This window comes from Saimiri boliviensis, chromosome Y (assembly GCF_048565385.1).
Source record: "Saimiri boliviensis isolate mSaiBol1 chromosome Y, mSaiBol1.pri, whole genome shotgun sequence".
NCBI classification, from domain to species: Eukaryota; Metazoa; Chordata; class Mammalia; order Primates; family Cebidae; genus Saimiri; species Saimiri boliviensis.
The window spans coordinates 16,670,754-16,687,387 of NC_133471.1; the positions used below are offsets into that span (position 1 = coordinate 16,670,754).

The 16,634-nt window shown below is 53.0% G+C and overlaps 1 pseudogene; it reads left to right on the plus strand.

Annotated features, from left to right (window-relative positions):
- Positions 1-15,268, plus strand: part of LOC141582963 (mitochondrial inner membrane m-AAA protease component AFG3L1-like) — a 30,131-nt pseudogene extending 14,863 nt beyond the window's left edge.
- Positions 15,269-16,634: the final 1,366 nt, after the last annotated feature.

Below are 16,634 nucleotides of genomic sequence, written 5' to 3' on the forward strand. Positions count from 1 at the left end.
TGTGGGTCACAGTTGCTTCTCACTCATGTTTTATTACTTTATTAATAATGACATGAAGCAGCAGGTGCAGCCTGCATGAACAGCCTTGGGACCAGATGTAGTGCCTTTTGGAAAGCCCACTACCTGACCAGGGGCGGGTGTGTGCAGCCGGGGCAGCCAGTGCGTTGCTGGTGCCATGGGTCAGTGTGGTGGTTCTGGCTTCTTAGAAGGTGAGTTTATCTTTCGGTGTCATTTTGGGGTCATGACCCTTTGTGGGGGCCTGACAGAAGCCATGGTGCTTTTTCTGAGAAATACTTGAATTCACAGAAACTCCATTCACAGACCCTTTAAGTCGTCTCTGGACGTTGACCAGGCTGAGGACAGCCAGATCGTGGAGGTAGCCTTGTCCACGCCCCCCTCCACAGGCCCCTCTCCATGAGGTGGTATTCACTGGGACGTTTGTTCCAAACAACAGATAATTCTTACACCAAGCACTGTGAACCTAGGTGAAGCCAGGAGGTCACAGACTTCTGTTCTCCCCTGGTGAGCATGATGCCGGGAAGCTGGCTTGTGTGACGTGTGACGGACGTGCAGAGCTGGGGCCTCCTGCTCGTGGTGGAGCCCTACTGGCAGCTGCCACTCACCTCTGCTCATATTCAAGCGCTGCAGTGGGTGGTTCTCTTTGCCTTGCAGAATTTATTTTATTTTATTTTATTTTTTTGACACAGAATCTTGTTCTGTTGCCCAGGCTGGAGTGCAGTGGTGCAATCTTGGCTCATTGCAAGCTCCACATCCTGGGTTCAAGTGATTCTCCTGCCTCGGCCTTCTGAGTGGTTGGGATTACAGGTGCATGTCACCATGCCTGGCTAATTTTTGTAATTTTAGTAGAGATGGGGTTTCACCATGTTGGCCAGGGTGGTCTTGATCTGCTGACCCCACGTGACCCGCCTCAGCCTCCCAAAGTGCTGGGATTACAGGTGTGAGCCACCATACCTGTTTTTTGTTTGTTTGTTTTTAAAGTTATATCTATTACATCTTTTTCATACGCATATATTTGCGGGGGAAAGTCTGTGTAATCGAGGGAGTGCATGAGGCAGTCAGATACCAGGGAAAGCCTCTCACGTGGCATGTCGTTCCCTCTATCCCAGTAGGCCTGGGCTCTTGTTGCGAGAGGGGGCTCTGTCAGCCGTGTCATGTCACAGGCCTTGTGCTTTGCTGTGGATGTCAGGAAAGAGTTAATGGGGTCAGGACCCATCTGGCTTTCCATTTCTCGGGTATGAAGTACAGTGATTTCCCAAAATCACCACTGCCTGGGGCATCCCCCTGTGAGAATCCATCATGAAGAGTGGCTGTGTGTGTGGTCAAGGTGGGCGAATTTCCTGGAGCACCTGAGTGAGATGGAGTGTGCGTGGGCGAGTCCAGCCTCCTTCTGCCTCCGGCATGCTCTTAGGTCAGCAGGGCTGGCACAAGAGACTTGTGTCCTGCTGTAGTGTGTCACGACTGTCCACAGTGGGCTGACATGTGTCAGGCCGCACCCTGCCACAGAAGAGTCGTGTTGGGTTTTGGGCTCCAACACTGGCATTGGTTTGACTTTTGTGTCCCCTCTCACCTTTATGTCTTTTGTTTTCTTCTTAAACACTTAAGAAAAATCCCCCAAAGCCTTAGGATCCCTTTTGAGATAGTCAGATGTTGGCCCCCAGCCTTGACTAGAAACAGCAATCCAGGAATGCCTTTTATATCCCAATATTCAGGCATGACAATAATCCATAAAAGAAAGAGGTGTGATAGAAGGGTGTGAACTGGTGAAGCCACAGTAGATACAGTCAGAGAAAACAGCCAGTAAACACCATTGTATCCTCAGTCTTATCAGCTGAAAAGACAGCTTGAGAATGAGGTGGTGTTTCTGTCCTTCAGATCTGCAAGTTTCCAGAGCTGAACACATTCTCTGTGGCCAAGGATTTGGAGAGGCAGGCTGCTGTTTCTTCCGTGTGGGAGTGTGAATCAGTATCACTGTTTTTGAGAGCAGTTTGACAGTAATCATTAAAATAAACATACAAGGCTGGGCGCCATGGCTCACACCTATAATCCCAGCACTTTGGGAGGCAGAGGTGGGTAGATTACGAGGTCAAGAGATGGCGACCATGCTGGCCAAGATGTTGAAACCCCGTCTTTACTAAAAATATGAAAATTAGCTGGGTGTGGTGGTGTGCGCCTGTAGTCCCAGCTGCTTGGGAGGCTGAGGCAGGAGAATCACTTGAACCCAGGAGGTGGAGGTTGCCCAGAGCCGAGATTGCATCACTGTGCTTCAGCCTGGCAACAGATTGAGACTGTTTCAAAAAAAATAAAAAAATAAGTAAATAAGTAAATAAATAAATAAATAAACATTCAGAACCTTTGATCCAGGAAGTCTACCCCTGGATCTTTTCCTGCAGAAATAACCGACTCATCTAAGTAAAGAACATGAAGGTTTTCATTTTCTATATTATCTCTATAATATTTGACCTTTTTGTGGTAAATATGCATTCATTTTAAAAGCAGCACACATTAGCTGGGCGTATTGGGAGGCTAAGGCAGGCAACTCAGTTGAGATTGGGAGCTTAAGACCAGCCTGAGCAAAATGGAGAAACGTCATCTCTACTAAAAATACAAAAAATAGACAGGTGTGGTGGTGCATGCCTGTAATCCTGGCTCCTTGGGAGGCCGAGGCAGGAAGAATCACTTGAACCTGGGAGGTAGAAGTTGTTGTGAGCTGAGGTCGTGCCATTGCACTCCAGCCTGGGCAACAAGAGTGAAACCCTTGTCTCAGAAAAAGAATAATAAAAAGAAAAAACTCTCAGGTTTTAAGGGTATGCATTTGGTGGGATTCTTCTTACGCAATCTCAGAAGTCACCTGTGGTGGAAAACAAATTCCTAGTGCACTCTGTCCTGTGTAGTAGCTGCTCCCCTGTTAAGAACCTGCTGTCTTCGTTCGTTTCAGGGAGCCATGTTCACTGGTCCTCCTGGTACAGGCAAGACACTTCTTGCCAAAGCAACTGCAGGGCAGGCCAGTGTGGTCTTTATCACTGTGAATGGGTCAGAGTTCCTGGAAATGTTTGTTGGCCTTGGGCCAGCAAGGGTAGGTGGATGGAACCACTGCAGGCAGCATCAGAACTGTGGCTTGACCAGGACTGGTCAACTTGAGTAGCTTGGTGTGGGGCCCTGGCTGTGGGCACCTGTGGAGGTGCTGGTGCACTCAGGCAGAATGGGTCAGAGATCTCCGAGGAGAGGGTGGAGGAGAAGATTCCCTTTTCAGGTACGTGATATGTTCGCAGTGGCCTGAATAAATGCTACATGTATCTTATTCATGGATGAGATTGATGCAATTGGCAGGAAGCGAGGCCAAGGGAACTTTGGAGGCTAGAGTGAGTAGGAGAACACCCTGAACCAGATGCTGGTGGAGATGGACAGTGCGTGCAGACTGAAGCAGCCTGTGGTGTGCAGCTCTTCCCCCACAGCTGCTTGGCGACTGTCTGCACCAGCCTTTTTCTCTAAAGTCATCCCCCAGAAAAGAATCCCTGATTGTTGTGTTTTAAGGAAGGATTCTCTCAGGCAAATGTGATGGAGAAAGCTGTGTTAGGTTCACAGAACCTCCTTCAGTGCTTGTGATAGGCAGAGGCAGTGCACTCCCCTGCCCCCAGATGGAAAGGGTTTCTCTGGAGTGGGGAGGCAGCTGCCTCTCTGGGGAGGGGCATCAGGTAGACAAGCACGAGTGCTCCTGACGGTGCCCACAGGGTGGTGCACACACAGCCCATGCTTCTTCCACTCTGAGCCTTGTCTCGCTGTCACTGCCTCACCCAGAATCTCACAGACACCCCCAGGCCTGCCTCCTCCTAGAGTGATTCTAGCTGAGATGTGACTGATGGTTGCCTGTCAGTCCTGCCTTATTGGGCACATCCAGGCATCTGTGCCAGCCTTCAGATTTGGGAGAGCTGTCACTTAGACATCTGGCAGATTTGATTTCTCTTTGGCTTTAGTGTTCTGGTCCCTGAGACCACCCCTGATGTGGTGACTTGCTAGAAGTCACAGGACTCAGCCTGTAGTTACACTGATGGCTGTGATTTATTAGCATTAAAGGACACAGCAAAATCAGCCAGGGCAGAAGGCCAACTGGGTCACTGGGAGGCCAGGTGCAGTGTGGAACCTTACTCCAGTGGAGCCACCTGGGACACGCTGACTTCCCCCAGCAGCAAGCTGTGACCACACATGGCAGATTTTGACAAGGAAAGCCAGGGTGTTTGCGGCACCCTCTGCATAGCATGTATCAGGCTTTGCACAAAGAGTTTGGGCACAGGGAGCTGTTGTTCTCAGGGAATGGTGGGAATACTCCCAAATCACAGTGCCCACACACTGCCCTTGTGAGCAGGGCTTTTTGAAGACAACAGTCAGGCCTGCTGTGTTAGTAACACTTTTCTCTACAGGTCAAAACCATTTCCTAAATATTTTTTTGACTGTAGTACCCAACGGTAATTCTAATTATCTTATGACTGTTTTGATATTTGAAGAGCACTGATTGGAGAGAAGAGGGAAGTGGGGCACCCAGCTTTTCTCATCCCTTCCCTCTGCTGGGCACCCATCTCCTGTGTAGCCTTTGGCCTGCCCTCATCCAGTCCAGCACCAGGTGGTATCAGAGGCAGTCATAAGTCAGTATGAGGAGGACCCACGCCTTGGGACTTGTCTGTGCCTCCTGAGACAGGCTGTGGGGTTCCCAGTTCGTGGAGGCTAGGCTGGTTACCTGTCATTCACACATCGGGTTTGCCACATAATCTCACCTGCTTCTCCTGTGTCCAGGGTTCAACTCAGCCACCAATGTTGTGTTGCTGGCTGGCACCAACCGCCCTGACATCACGGACCCGGCCCTGATCTGGCCCGGCCGGTTTGACCACCAGATTTACATTGGTGAGTGCACATTTCTCAGGGTTGAGCCAGTTTCCCCTGGGCTTAAAAGTTTGGTTTGGTCATTTGTAGTGTATTTGGAGAAGATTTTGATGGTAATCCTGAAGCAGTTAATGGAACATTTTGAAAACGTGGACATTTGAAATGCTGGCAGTCTGGTTTTTGGGAAGAATCCATGTGACTGGGCCTGAAGGGATGTTGCTGCAATAGAAACAGGTGGCAGGAGCTTGTAGCAGATACTGGTAATTTAGAAGACAGCAGTTTATCTGTTATTCTTCAGCCTGAGATCCATCATCACCTTCCCCTATCCTCTTGTGTTTCTTAGGAAGCATTAATCCCTTGTGCCCCACCCACAGCAGGCCTTGTGTTGCTTGCTGTCAGGTCACATGGCCCTGGATTGAGGGTTCAGGATCTGTGGAGCCCGATGTGTGTGCACCTTGGCTGGTTTCTGCCATTGCTTCCCAGTTCTGGCTGGAGGATGACAGCAGAGACCCCCACAGGGATCCCAGGTGTCCTTGTAGTTCTGGGATGTGGCTGTGGTAACTGTCCTGGCTGTCCTTGGTGTTCTGGGATGTGGTTTTGGTGACTGTCCTGGCTGTCCTTGGTGTTCTGCGATGTGGCTGTGGTGACCTTCCTGGCTGTCCTTGCAGTTCTGAGATGTGGCTGTGGTGACCATCCCAGCTGTCCTTGGCGTCTGGAATGTGGCTGTGATGACCGTCCTAGCTGTCCTTGGTGTTCTGGGATGCGGCTGTGTTGACCGTCCCGGCTGTCCTTGCAGTTCTGGGATGTGGCTGTGGTGACTGTTCTGAAGGCCCAGAATACACAAGAGCTCATGTCGCTTTTTCACTAGTCCCCTTGATATCAAAGGCAGGTCCCCCATCTTTAAGGTTCACCTACGCCCACTGAAGCTGCACGAGAGCCTCAGGAAGGATGCCCTGGTGAGGAAGCTGGCAGCGCTCACCCCAGGCTTCACTGGTGAGTGGTGGGAACCATGTGTTCTCTGCTTCTTGTCATGGGGGGTGATGACTCGCCATTCCATTCAGTTCTGGCAGTGCTCACCCTTGTCTGTAGGACTTTTCACCTGTTGAGAGTGTTCAGAGACCTCAGATCATTTTTCTTAGCCCCAAAACTAATTTGTACCCATTTGAATTTGTTTTAGTTATATTCAGACTTAGTGAGTCTTACTGCAGAGCTGACAGTAACGTCCCAGAGAGAATCTGCCAGGCTGATGCTTCTTGAGCTGTTTCCACCTGGAGCTTGGCCTCTGTGCTGGGGAAGCTCGTTTGCTTTTTTCTGTCTTTTTAATGAAAGCTCCATCTATGCTAGGAAACCTGCTTCCCTGCTGGGCAGGATCACCCTTCAGGAATGAGTGGGGACTTTTTCAGGGGGATTCCTTTCCTCCTCTCTCCTGCTCTGCAGCTGTTTTCTGCCTCAATACCTCATGGATATGTGGCCATTGGCCACGGGCTCTAGCCTACACCCCATCTGCTCCCTCTACTCCTGGAATATTCTGCTGTGGTGTCTCATCCCCTCCAGCTGCCTTGGCATCCCCGGTGGTACCTGTCCCCTTGGCTCCCCACAGTGTCCTGCCTAGTTTGGGGTCAGGTATATTCACACACAGAATAGCACGTTTGTCTGCTGCAGGATGGTGAGTGAGAAGTCTTGCCTGGCAGCCATATGAAGTGTGTCATCTGTCTTAGACACAAAATGTGCTTCCTTTCTTTTGTTCTCCTCTCTGGCTGACTACAGATGTCTATTTACATACCAAAGATACGAAGTTGGAATGCTACCAAGACTGCTTTCTTCTGCCGCTAGAGGGGGATGACTCAGCGGGGATGACTCTGACTCAACGGGGATGACTCTGACTCAGCAGGGATGACTCTGACTCAGCACTTCCCCTCAGCAGAGATGACTCAAGAATGACTGATGACTCTGACTGCAGGGATGACTCAGCATTGCCCCTCAGCAGGGATGGCTCAGCAGAGGTGACATAGCACTGCCCCTCAGCAGGGGTGACTCAGCAGAGATGGCAGCACTGCCCCTCAAAAGGGATGACTCAGCAGGGATGACTGAGTAGAGATGACAGCACAGTTCCTCAGCAGGGGGGACTCAGCAGAGATGGCAGCACTGTCCCTAAACAGGGATGACTCAGCAGGGATGACTGACATGACAGCACTGTCCCTCAGCAGGGATGACTGAGTAGAGATGACAGCACTGTCCCTCAGCAGGGATGTCTCAGCAGAGATGACAGCACTGTCTCTCAGCAGGGGTGACTCAGCAGAGTTGGCAGCACTGTCCCTTAACAGGGATGACTCAGCAGGGATGACTGAGTAGAGATGACAGCACAGTTCCTCAGCAGGGGGGACTCAGCAGAGATGGCAGCACTGTCCCTAAACAGGGATGACTCAGCAGGGATGACTGAGATGACAGCACTGTCCCTCAGCAGGGATGACTGAGTAGAGATGACAGCAGTGTCCCTCAGCAGGGATGTCTCAGCAGAGATGACGGCACTGTCCCTCAGCAGGGGTGACTCAGCAGAGTTGGCAGCACTGTCCCTTAACAGAGATGACTCAGCAGAGATGACTGAGTAGAGATGATAGCACTGTCCCTCAGCAGGGATGACTCAGCAGAGATGACAGCACTGTCCTTCAGCAGGGACGACGCAGCAGAGATGACAGCACTGTTCCTCAACAGGGATGACTCAACAGGGATGACTCAGCAGGGATGACTCAGAGGGTGTAGGTCAGAGGCCGTGGCAGCGACCACATAATCATGAGGTACTGAGGCATTAAACAGCTGTGGAGCAGGGGTGAGGAAAACAGGAATGACAGCGCTGTCCTTCAGCAGTGATGACTCAGCAGAGATGACAGCACTGTCCCTCAGCTATCATCTCAGCAGGGATGACTGAGTAGAGATGACTTGGGGATGACTCTGACTGCCCCTCAGCAGGGATGAGTCTGCTTTGCATCAATGGCGACATCGTAGTGTCTATCAGCAGGTGAATGGCTAAACTGGCATATACTGTAGTTGAATTAAGCTATAAAAGGGAATAAAGTAGGCCAGGTGTGGTGACTCACGCCTGTAATCCCAACACTTTGGGAGGCCGAAATGGGCAGATCATGAGGTTAGGAGTTTGAGACTCGCCTGGCCAATGGTGAAACCCTGTGTCTATAAAAACATAAAAGATTAGCTGGACGTGGCAAAATCCCATCTCATTTTTTTTTTTAATTTAAAAATGAGGCTGGGCGCGTGGCTACTGGTGTGTGCCTATAGTCCCAGCTACTCTGGAGGCTGAGGCAGGAGAATTGCTTGAACTGAGGAGGCGAAGGTTGCAGTGAGCCAATACCGCACCACTGCACTCCAGCCTGTGCAACAGAGTGAGACTGTATCTCAAAAAAAAAAAAAAAAAAAAAAAAAAAAAAAAAAAAAAAGGAATAAAGCATGAATGCATGTTGCCACATGGGTGAACCTAGAAAATACTGTTCTCAATGTCGGAAGCTAGACACAAAAGGCCGTATGTTATATAGTTCCATTCATGTGAAATGTGCAGGGGAGTAACAGAGATACATAGAATAGCAAAACTCTAGGGACAGATGTGAGATGGGTGGTTGCCAGAGGAGGAAATGGGAATTAATTCACACTGTGAATAGGCACAGGGTACTTTACAGAGATAATGGAAAGTTTCTAAAACTAGATTATGGCAATAGTTGCAGTTCTTGATAAGCTTATTAAAAATAATCGATGTGTACATATAAAATGGGTGGATTTTATGGCATATACCTTATGCCTTAATAAAGGTTCTCAAAATATGTAGCTAGATTAAGTGGTGACAGGTGGAGCACCTCCATTACCTTTAGGTTATCCACTGAAGTTCAGCCTTGGCTTCTCTGCTGGAGATGTTCCTTAGCAAAGCTAACCTGGGTCAAGCTCCAACCACCAGGAGAAGCACTGACTGTGCCTGTTTCTCCCTTCCTGGGTCAGGTGCTGATATTTCCAACGTTTGCAATGAAGCAGCTCTGATTGCCACCTGGCATCTGAGTCCTTCTGTTCAGGAGAAGCACCTGGAGCAGGCCATCGAGAGGGTCATCGGACAGCTTGAGGAGACAGGGCTGTTTGCAGCCCAAGGCCTGGAAGGCTAACCCTCTGGTGCCAGTTTCTGCATGCAAGCCGCATGCGGTGGCTCACACCTGTAATCCCAGCACCATGGGAGGCCAAGGCGGGTGGATCACTTGAGGTCAGGAGTGCAAGACCAGCCTGGCCAGCATGATGAAACCCCATCTCATTTTTAAAATATAAAAATTAGACTGGGCGCATGGCTTGTGCCTATAATCTCAGCACTTTGAAAGGCCAAGGTGGGCAGACCATAAGGTCAGGAGATCAAGACCATTCTGGTCAACATGATGAAACCCCATCACTATTAAAAGTATAAAAGTTAGCTGGGTATGGTGGTGTGTGCCTCTAGTCCTAGCTACTGAGGAGGCTAAGGCATGAGAATCACCTGAACCCAAGAGGCAGAGGTTGCAGTGAACCCATATCATGTGTTTTACACCTGGTGACAGAATGAAACTGTCTAAAAAAAAAAAAAAAAAAAAAAAAAAAAATTAGCTAGGTGTGGTGGCACATGCCTAGTACCAGCTACTCAGGAGGCTTAGGCAGGAGAATCTCATGAAGAAAATATCAATTTGCATGAAGGAACCAATTTCATTTCCTTTTTTTTTTTTTTTTTTTTTTTTTTTTTGAGATGGAGTTTTGCTCTTGTTGCCCAGGCTGGAGTGCAGTGGCAACCTCTGCCTCCCGGGTTCAAGTGAGTCTCCTGCCTCAGCTTCCCAATAGGTGGGATTACAGAGGCATGCCACCACACCCGGCTAATTTTTCTATTTTTAGAGATGGAGTTTTTTCATGTTGCCCAGGCTGGTCTCGAACTCCTGACCTCATGTGATCCACCTAGCTTCTCCCAAAATGCTGGGATTACAGGTGTGAGCCACTGCACTCAGCTGCAGGAACCAAATTTCTAAACCAACACATGGGACTTGGGATCTTCCAACAGCTTTCATGCCCCTTTTGGGAGCGACATTTAGACCTTGAAAGGGGATGGGCCTTCCAGGCCATGTCAGGCCATGTCAGGCCCAAGGAAGCAGATTAAAAGCATCTTTGAATGCCTGCTGTGTAGGGCAAAGCAGTCTTCTTCCCTGAAGGGAATGGGAATGGGTGTAGTTTCCCGGGAAAAGCCTTGTGGGCGCTGCAGGGACCATCTGTCCCAGGCATGTCATTTTTTTTTTTTTTTTTTTTTAGACAGAGTCTTCCTCTGTTGCCCAGGCTAGAGGGCAGTGGCGTGATCACAGCCCACTGAAGCCTCCACCTCCTGGGTTCAGGTGATTCTCCTGCCTCAGCCTCCTGAGAGCTGAGGCTACAGGCATGCGCCACCACACCCGCCTAATTGTATTTTTAGCAGAGACAGGGTTTCACTGTGTTGCACAGGCTGATCTTGAACTCTGGTCTTGCACTCCAGCTGGGGCCTGTTTTAAGGCTTCCGTGTGAGGTGTGTTGGTGGGTTTCACTGCAAAGTAGAAGGCAATGGAAACAGGCGCTTGGCTTCTGCTGTTGGGTATAGATGGGCCTGGGATCCTAGCTGGGTGCAGAGGGAGTGGCCTCGTTTCCCAGCCACCTACTCCTGCCCTGCCCAATTCACCTGGGAATGTGATGTCTAGGCCTTGAGAAGAAGACCCAGCTCCTGCAGACCAGGGAGAAGACAACTGTGGCCTACCACGAGGCTGGACACGAGGTGGTGGGCTGGTTCCTGGGGCATGCGGACCCCCTGCTGAAGGTTGGTGTCCCCCCACCGCACCCCGAGTGAGTTCCCCTGGCAGGCTTGCACCTGGTATCTCTGGGCCAACCCGTGGTGGTGCAGCCATGGAATATTCAGGAGGTGGCCCTATAACTTTTAAAGGAATACACTGCTCTAGAACTTGTCAGAAGACCCTTTGGGGTGGGAAGGCAGAGCAGTGGGTTCCCAATGGGGCTTCAGCAGTGTGACTCCAGGCAGCAGCCTCAGTGTTCAGCTCGCCTCACTCCTGAGCTGGCAGGCAGCTCTTGGGCCCCCACCAGAGCCTCTGCGGGGTGGGCAGAGCAGAGGCGGTTTCCATGTGAAGCTCCCAGAGGCAGGTGCACTTCTTGGGGCATCCCCAGGGTGTCTGGGTGCCTGGATGAGGCTCTCTTCTCTCATGTTCCAGTAAAAGGACCTGCAGTCAGAACTAGGGTCAGGTGGACCTGGCTGCTCCAGGGTGGGTCATGGAGGAAGTGGGGACTGTGTTTGGGGTGACATGGGCGTGTGTCCTCTCCTGCAGGTGTCCATCGTCCCCTGGGCAGGGACTCGGCTGTGTGCAGTACCTGCCAAGGGAGCATGGGGTAACAAAGGCATGTGTCGTCTCCTGTAGGTGTCCATCATCCCCCAGGGCAAGGAGCTGGGCTATGTGCAGTACTTGCTGAGGGAGCAGCACCTCTATACCCAGGAGCAGCTCTTCGATGGCATGTGCATGATGCTTGAGGGCAGGGTGGCTGAGCAGCTGTGCTTTGGGCAGGTCACTACGGGGGCTCAGGATGACCTGAGGAATTTCACCCAGAGCGCCTATGCCCAGGTAAAGCGTGGGCAACCTCTGGCATGGGCTGCAGGCGACCGTGTCGGGCCAGGCTCACCCCGGGTTCCATACTTGTAGATTGTGCAGTTTGGGATGAGTGAGAAGCTGGGCCAGATGTCCTTCGACTTTCCCCAACAAGGCAAGGCCCTGGTGGAGAAGCCGTACAGCAAGGCAACTGCCCAGCTCATCGATGAGGAGGTCCGGCGCCTCATCAGTGCCGCCTACAAGCGCACGCTGGACCTGCTGACACAGTCGGGAGCATGTGGAGAAGGTTAGTGTGGCCTCTGCCGAAATGGCTGGGTCTTGGGTCCCATGTCGGGTCACATTCAGGCCACACCTATCCTTGATCTTGCTCAGCTCTGGGCTGTGAGCACGTCCTCAGAGCTGTCTGACAAGGGGGCCATTGTTTCCAGGTGGACCAGCGGCTCCTGGAGAAGGAAGTGCTGGAGAAGGCAGACATGGTGGAGCTGTTGGGTCCCCGGCCCTTCGCGTAGAAGTCCACCTACGAGGAGTTTGTGCAGGGCACGGGTGGCCTGGAGGAGGACACGTCCCTACCCACGGGGCTGAAGGGGTGGAACCGGGGACAGGAGGAAGGAGACATAGAGCAGCCTGGGCAGGGGAGTTCTTTGTATCCGCTGGTGGAGCTCAGGTGACTCCGACTACCTGGGACCTTTGCAAAGCAGCTGGAGAAGCTCACCAAAAGCAAATTAAAGCCTGACAGCTGCAAACTGGTGTTTTAGATGAGGGTGCTCTGAGCCCACATGCAGGGCGTGGGATTTGAGGAGGGGCTGCCCTGAGTCCCTGGGTGTTTTTGATGAGGGTGGTGTGAGCCCACATGCAGGGAGTGGGGTGGACAGAGGGGCTGCCCCGAGTCCCTGGGTGTTTTAGATGAGGGTGCTGTGAGCCCACATGCCGGGAGTGGCGTGGACAGAGGGGCTGCCCTGAGTCCCTGGGTGTTTTAGATGAGGGTGCTCTGAGCCCACGTGCAGGGAGCGGGGTGGACAGAGGGGCTGCCCTGAGTCCCTGGGCCCTGCTGCTAGGGGACAGTCAGGTCCGGGTTAGAGGGAGGGGAGCAGGGCTCTCCCGTGGTGCTGAGGAAGGCATGGTGCCTGTTGGGAACCCTGAGTGTAGCTTCAGGAGGGGTTTGATGGAGCATCTGGAGACACTGGACCTTCCTGGGGCCTGCCTCTGTGGAGGAGTGTTGATGTGGTCGTAAAGTCACTCAGAGGAGTCTAGGCCCAGCACAGAAACCCTCTCAGTTTGGTAGAATTGAGAACGCCAGCCAGTTGTCAAGGTAAAGTCAGGTTTCTTAAGCAGCTGTTTGGGTGGGTAGAAGCTCATCTGCTGATCTGTCCTTCCGAGGGAAAGCCCACTCCACCCACAGGTGCATGTTTGAGGGAGGATGGCGGAACTGGAGGGCTCCATAGCTGAGGTTCCATGGCCGGGCAACCCCCACCTCTGCCTGCACCTGGGCCCCGTGGCAGCCCTGCTCTGAGCGTGAGTGACGCGAGTTGCTTAGCAAAACCTGGAACACTTGGGGCTCCTTTCTGGGGCACCCCTGACCTCTACCTGCTGCTGGGCCCCATGGCAGCCCTGCTCTGAGTGCGGGGGACATGAGTTGCTTAGCAAACTGGGCACCGATCCTTGGAGTGGAGGTGCTTTAACTGCAGATGTGTCTGAACTTAAGATTGCATCAGCAGCTTCTGCTCCTGTGACCTCTTTGCTGGAGTCCTGGAGGGGAAGCTCTGCAGGGCCCTGGCTGGCTCAGGGGTGTCTGTGGAGAGGCCGTGGTCCTGAGCCCTCAGCATGCAGCCGCCTCTGGCCCCGGTGCCTGTTCATGAACCATTTTTCCAGAGCTTGGTGGCTCCTAATAAAAGGAAGGCCCCGTCTGGGCTTTGAACTCCAGGCCCTTTGGTGCCTCAGGAGGCACCAAACTTTAACTGAAAGACGCTTTGCTTTTTCTTAACTGGAGTGTGGGGGACTTGGTGAGGATGCCCGTGTGCTTTCTCCAGGACTCACTGGGGTCAGCAGCAGCAGGGCTGTGCAGTGTCAGCCTCGACCACTGCCTTGCAGTGGGTGGATGCATGTCTGAGTGACCTGGGATGGGAACTGGGGAGACACCCTTTTGCAGATGTCCTGGGTGAGTGGCAGGAGGAGGTGGCCCTGCTGGCTGTGCTGGGCATAGTTTGTTCTCAGCCTCTTTCTCTGCCTAGGTCAGACCGCACTGGGACTTCATAGTACGTTTTGCAAATTGCTTGTGACTTTTGTCTTGGAGCCGTAAAAATATAATTTCCAACTGGGGTGAGCATGTTCAACTTTTATTGTTTGCAAAGGGCACACCATTGAATTCAAAAACTCTCTAGCACTCAGCCTTCATCACGGCCTCCACCAGGCCCTGAGTGGCTGAGCCGCTTGGGGTCTGCTTGGGGCTGGGTCTTGGTCCCTCAGATGGAGGCAGGGGTGCTCCCTCAACCCCAGCAGGCCTCACAACATCGCAGCATCTGCTGGGGCCTCCAGGATGCAGGGTGGTCACGGGGTTGTGGAAGGTCACGGCCCCGGCCCCACTGTGGTTCCCTCCTACACCCCTGGGAGAGGCGGGGCGTTCATTTTTTCACCTCCCAGGCAGCTGCATGTGCAGGTCACCCCTGGCCAGGCTCCGTGGCATCTCATTCCACGAGTAATGACAGTGGGTAGGGCTTTTGGCCCTTCATGATAATCTGTGTGTGGGAGGCACAAGAACCCTCCAGACCGTCTTCTCGGTGCCTGCCTTTGCCTTCACCTTGTTAGGGCTGTCACACACACCTTCCCCCAGCCTTCTCACCTGTGTCCTTCACAAGTTAGTCCTTAAGTAAATCTCGAGCATTCTCATTCCCCGAATCCCACACACCCATGTTCCACGGTCTTTTCCCACCTGTCCTGATTGTGACCCGCAGTTTGCCCTCATCTGCCTGTCAGGGTGGCTCAGCTGCATCTTTGCAGAGAAGCACCATCACCCAAGTTGTGTGAAGCCTCTGGGCACCCCTCAGGGACAGGAGCCTCAGCCCCTCTGTCAGTGGCCTGCCTCCCTCTGCCGGATGGGGAGGTGGGATGGGGTGGAATGCCTGCACCTGGCAGCAGCTGTGCACCCTTCCCAGAAGGTAGAGCACTGACCAAGGCCGCGTCTGGGGAAGGCACAGCACTGACCGGGGCTGTCTCTGGGGAAGGCGTGGCACCGACCGACCTAGGGGGCATCTTGGGAAGGCATGGCACTGACCGAGGCTGTCTCTGGGGAAGGCAAGGCACCGACCGAGGCCGTCTCAGGAAGGGGTGGCACTGACTGAGGCTGTTTCTGGGTCCACAGTCATAAGACACCTTGCTGAAAATTTTCACGTGTGGGAGGTCCACATTTCTCAGATCCCAGCATGATAGCACACAGAGCTCAGTGGGCCTGGCAGAAAGCAGGTCACCCCTGGTCAGGCTCCGTGACATCTCACACCATGAGTAATGACAGTGGGTAGGACTTTTGGCCTCATCTGGTGCCTCCTCCTGACCAGTGCTAGTGGCTGCTGGGACATGAGTGTGTCAAGAGTGACTCCCCTGCCTGGGCCACCTTCATGGTGCATGTGGGGCAGGACTTACTCCCTGAATCCTCCCTTCTGTCGTTAGCACAACACTCACCCCCAGATGTGACCCAAGTCAGCGCAGCACAGCAGAGCCCTTGGGCTCTGGCAGCTGGCGAATGATCAGGGCCAGGGCAGCTCAGCCCACACCCCTCAGCAGGCACCTGGTGCACTCTGGTATTGAAAAGGAAGAGACTGCAGCCAGGCCATCAAACCCGCAGTGATGTTTTAATCCCACTGTATATAAATGAGCTCTGTGGAACCTCCGCAAGAAGGATGGAAGATGGGGAGGAAGACTCTGGTGGGTGGAGGTGTGGCCAGGGGCGCAAGCCTACTTTGATGGGACTGAAAGGGAGAGCTGCTGGGCTCTGTTCCTGGAAACCAGGGCTGGAGACCTGGCTGAGAGAGGAGCTGGATGGCAGAGCAGTGCTGAGAGGCAGGGAGTGGCTGAGAAGTGGGAGCAGGTGCCGCCTCTAAAGCCCCCTACACAGAAGGAGCTCAGAGTATGCCTGGGCATCTGCAGAAGCTCTGCTGAAAGGCCAAGAGCCTGTTTTTCTTCCCCAGAAGTGTGCTCATGGGGAATGGGAGAGGGCAGGTGGGCTTGGGGATGGAGAGCAAGCTTACACTTTCATATTAAACTCATTCTTTGACTTGCTGTGAAGCAAGAAGCCTATTCGGTGACCATCAGCATGTGACCATTGGGAGGGCATGAGCTCGGGCCCCCAAACACCCCTACAATAGAGGAAGGAGGGCCTGTCAGCCTCCCCTGCTGCTCCCTGGACACAGACCCATGGGGTCCCATGGGCCCTAAACCTGCCCAGCAAGTTTAAGGGCCATGGGCAGGCCATGTATCCGGGCAATGTGATGTGAGCATAGACGAGGATGTGGCCTCATAGTGGGTGCAGGACAGGGAGAGAATGAACCCCACCCTGAGAGCTTTCGGGAGGTGTCGCCAAGTTTCTGAGGCAGTCTGGTGATATTTGGTGTTCTGAGCTAAGGAGGGATGGACGTGGCTTCGCACAGGGACCAGGAGAAGCAGGTGCAGGTCTCAGAGCTGAGACATGGGGCCGGGACCCTGGTGAGACAGTGGCTGCATCAGGTAGAAGAAGGGGCAAGATGGGAATGATGGGAATTTGGGGCCTGCTCCTCCATGTGCTTTGCTGGGCAGCACAGTGTCCCATTAGCCAAACCCACTTCTGGCTTCTAAGCTGGGTAGCAGGGAAACGTGGAGGTTGGAGCACACCCAGGAATTCCTGGAGTGGCTCTCACAGGCCTAGGTCCCCCTCACCCCAAGGCCGGCCATGGCCCGCTCCACTCCTCAGTGCGTGCCTGGCAGTGACTCCATGATGCTGTCCTCCTGATTTGGGGCTCAGAAATGAGCTGGACTTAAGGCCACTGGGCTGTGCTTGTGCTGTCGCTCCCAGAGGCATCCAGGGGCCCTGTGTGTCCCACAGGAAAGCCGCTGGTCACAAAGTGAGGCTAAGACCTG